Genomic DNA, 3,431 nt, shown 5'->3' on the forward strand with positions numbered 1-3,431 from the left:
AACCAGAGCTTTATTCTTATGATCCTATGTTCAAACCTGAATCTAAATAATTTATATATATTATGATTAACAGAGGTTCCAGGACTATGTTTTTATATTGAGAGAGATGCTACATGTCTCCTCCCAGTGAGATGTACGTAGGATATAAATTAACTAACATTTGACGTCTTTACATATGACTGTTGACAGCAAGCTGAGGACAGAGATCATTCGCTCCAGAAACGCGTAATAAAACATAAGAAGCAGCTGTCGAAAATATTAGCTCTTGTGAAAGTGGTAGTGACGCATTGAGGACGTTATGTCGCAGGAACATAATACGAAACTATCGAAACTGGACTTCTATCAAATTCTGGGGATAACTATTGATGCCGAGGAAAAGGAGATTAAGAAATCGTACAGACAAAGAGCTCTTAAATGTCATCCGGATAAGAATCCAGATAACCCATTCGCTACTGATGAATTTGACAAACTTAAGAAAATTCTTGAGATTTTGTTAGATCCAGGAACACGTAAAGCATATGACAAGACCCTCAAGAGTCGTAAAGCAGCAGCTGCCAGAGCCCGTGAACATGTTACCAGATCACAGAAACTAAGGTCAGATTTGGAGGAACGGGAACGACGTGTTCAACGCAGTAGGGAACAGCAAGATATGTCACAAGAAGAACAGTTTCGACGTGAATTGAAAAGATTGGACAAGGAGGGCGAGCAACTTATTTTGGAGGAACTGGATCGAGTAAATAGGGAGGTAGGGGCAGAGCTTTTTCGGAGTTCATCTAAAGTCTCCAAAAGCAGTGAACCTCCAGCTATGGACACACGGGGTCACAAAGTTAAAGTTAAGTGGATGTCAACAGACGATTGGCCAGGGTATTCCCAGCAGGAAATTAACCAACTCTTCTATAAGTGGGGAGACATCAATGCTCTGGTTATGGTGCAGAAAAATAGAAAAGGAACAGCATTAATAGAATATAAGACCAAAAATGCAGCGGATATGGCAGTGCAGTTTGAGAGAGGTCAAACTGGCAAACCAGTAAAAGTTACACACATGTGAGAGGCACCTCACAAAAAGCCTCATATCCTCCAAAAAAAATCCTAAAAATTATGAGTGTAAGGACAAATCCAATTTAAACTTTGAATCTAGTTGTCGTGAATCAGTAGAGAATGTGAGCCAAACCAGTTAAATGTTTCTCAATCAAATTTTATAATAATAAACAAGTTGTTTGATTGCTTTGGATGAAAATAATCTTTTATAATTTGTACAAAAATATATATCTCATGTTGTCTTGATTTGTCCAAGAAACCGACCTTCAAATACTTCTTACTTAGTTTTATTTTCCCATTATGTGTGTTGCATGTCTCTGTCTGCGGAGGCATACTTCTCTGTTCCTTAGAGAAGGGTGGTAGACACCACAAGAGTGGTAGGTGGGAACTGCTAGAGTGATAGACACTCAGATCCCTACGTCTGGGATACTCTTGGATGTAGGTTCGATTAATATATTCCCCTTTATTATTAATTATTAATTACCCCTCACAGAGCAGCCATGAGACCCCCCATAACAGTAGATCTACTTTTGAAGCGAAGGGGGAAGGTGCGAAATGGACGGCATTTGTGAACACTGGCAGTAAAGGAAATTTCACGAAAAATTCAGCCTTCAACAAGTTGAGACATTTTACCTTAGGAGTTGTGGAAATAATTTGACTGGGCAAAAATTTAATGGGCAAAAGATAGACATCTTGGGACAAGATAACTTTGACATAAGTAAGTTTTCTAGAGACATTTTAATCGGTATGGATTTCTTGAAAAGATTTGATTACTCCTAGTCTGCACAAAAGTTGCGAGGAACTGCAGATTGTAGCTGGGAAAGATTTTTTATGTTGAAATGGTCGACCATCCTCCATTAGTGGCTTTAATTAAAAGGAAGCAGAAGTATAGCGTAAATTACCCAAAATTACTTTTCATGTCTCTTCCAGACACTAATAAGAGGTCATGTGGGATGTATGCACTGACCAAGCAAAAGTTGCCCACCACATTTTGTAAAATTCATTAAAGTGTCCGTGGGATGTCACATCCTACCAGGAAATACCCTACAGGTGCCTGGAAGATGTCAAGTAATAATTCCTCACCATCTAATTGTGGTGCTTGATTAAGGTGCACTTATTCCAATAAACTCAACGACACTGAAGCCGCTTCCGTCCCGAGAGAGAGGGAGAGACCGTTGTACATCTACGTCCTGTTCTACTGTGGTCACCTGTTGTTTCAGTCTCATCCATCATTACTGTTTTGTGACCTCGAGTTGAAAATTGAGCCGTGTCTCTTTAGCAAGGTTCACCCAGCAGGCTGCAGCCAGCCACAGACTGTCACCTGTCGGTCGTGCTATCTGGTCGGATAGTTCTATCATTCTTCAGCAGAAACCGGAATGGTGTACAAGAGGACGAGGATTCTCCACATTCTAAAATTGGTGGTCGTCGAAACTACAATCAACTACACGTCACTGGTCTAACAGATTTTTTTTTTAACATTTGTTGTGTAATAATGTTAAAATGTTATGTTTGCTCTATTTTGTTATTGTATTCAATTTCTGAAAAAATTAAGATCTCTGAATACCTAGGAATGTAATTTTGGAAAACCTAAATGTTGAAAACTAGAAATATAGTAGTGAAATTCTATTAAAGTGGAAATGTACAATTTTTTCACATGGACCCGTTCTCGAGATAGAGCTCTCTAGTATGAGAGTTATTGCAATGTGTCTAGGACGTAGGCTCTGGAAAATGATAATTGTCATTTTCTTGTTCCGCATTCATTGGTGCAAGAGGGGTTGACAACATTAACTTTATACTCTTAGCTGGAAGTATGTACACATTTTGTTGCTGCGTACTCATTTGAGAACTGTGATATTAAAAGTAGTATTGATAATAAACACATTTGTAAGATTGTCAGAATGTCATTTTGGACATTGATTTTGAATGTTAGGTTTGATAATTAAGTGGCAAAAAGTGACCACAGATGGTGACTGGAACACATGAATGAACTTGAAGAGTTCAGTGTTCTTCTCCTGAAGCAGTGAGATTTCAGCATGTATTGGAATTCTTGTGTTACGCGTTCATGACGAAACACGTTGATGGACGCCGATGGCCAATGATATTTGTTGGCCAGATTTTGTGATAGTGGTTGCAATATTGAATTTAGTTATATCAATTCTGAGTATTGAATTTTTCTTCCAGGTGTATTGGGAAGATTGCTGGACTATAAACAGCATTACAGTCGGGTGTCAGATAACTGGATTCAGCATTTGAATTATGCCGATTATTTCGATACAATCTGCAGATTTTAAATTCTATAGATAGGGTAGATTTTGAATATTTTTTTGAGGCACTGGTTAAATTTTTATATAAAATAAAGGATTGGGCTGGTACCGCTACCTCAAAGTCGACCA

At 38.4% G+C, this 3,431-nt stretch overlaps 1 pseudogene; it reads left to right on the plus strand.

Moving 5' to 3' along the window:
• Positions 1 to 298: 298 nt before the first annotated feature.
• LOC138365724 (dnaJ homolog subfamily C member 17 pseudogene) lies at positions 299 to 1,048 on the plus strand (annotated as a pseudogene).
• Positions 1,049 to 3,431: the final 2,383 nt, after the last annotated feature.

This window comes from Procambarus clarkii, chromosome 17, assembly GCF_040958095.1.
Source record: "Procambarus clarkii isolate CNS0578487 chromosome 17, FALCON_Pclarkii_2.0, whole genome shotgun sequence".
Lineage (NCBI taxonomy): Eukaryota > Metazoa > Arthropoda > Malacostraca > Decapoda > Cambaridae > Procambarus > Procambarus clarkii.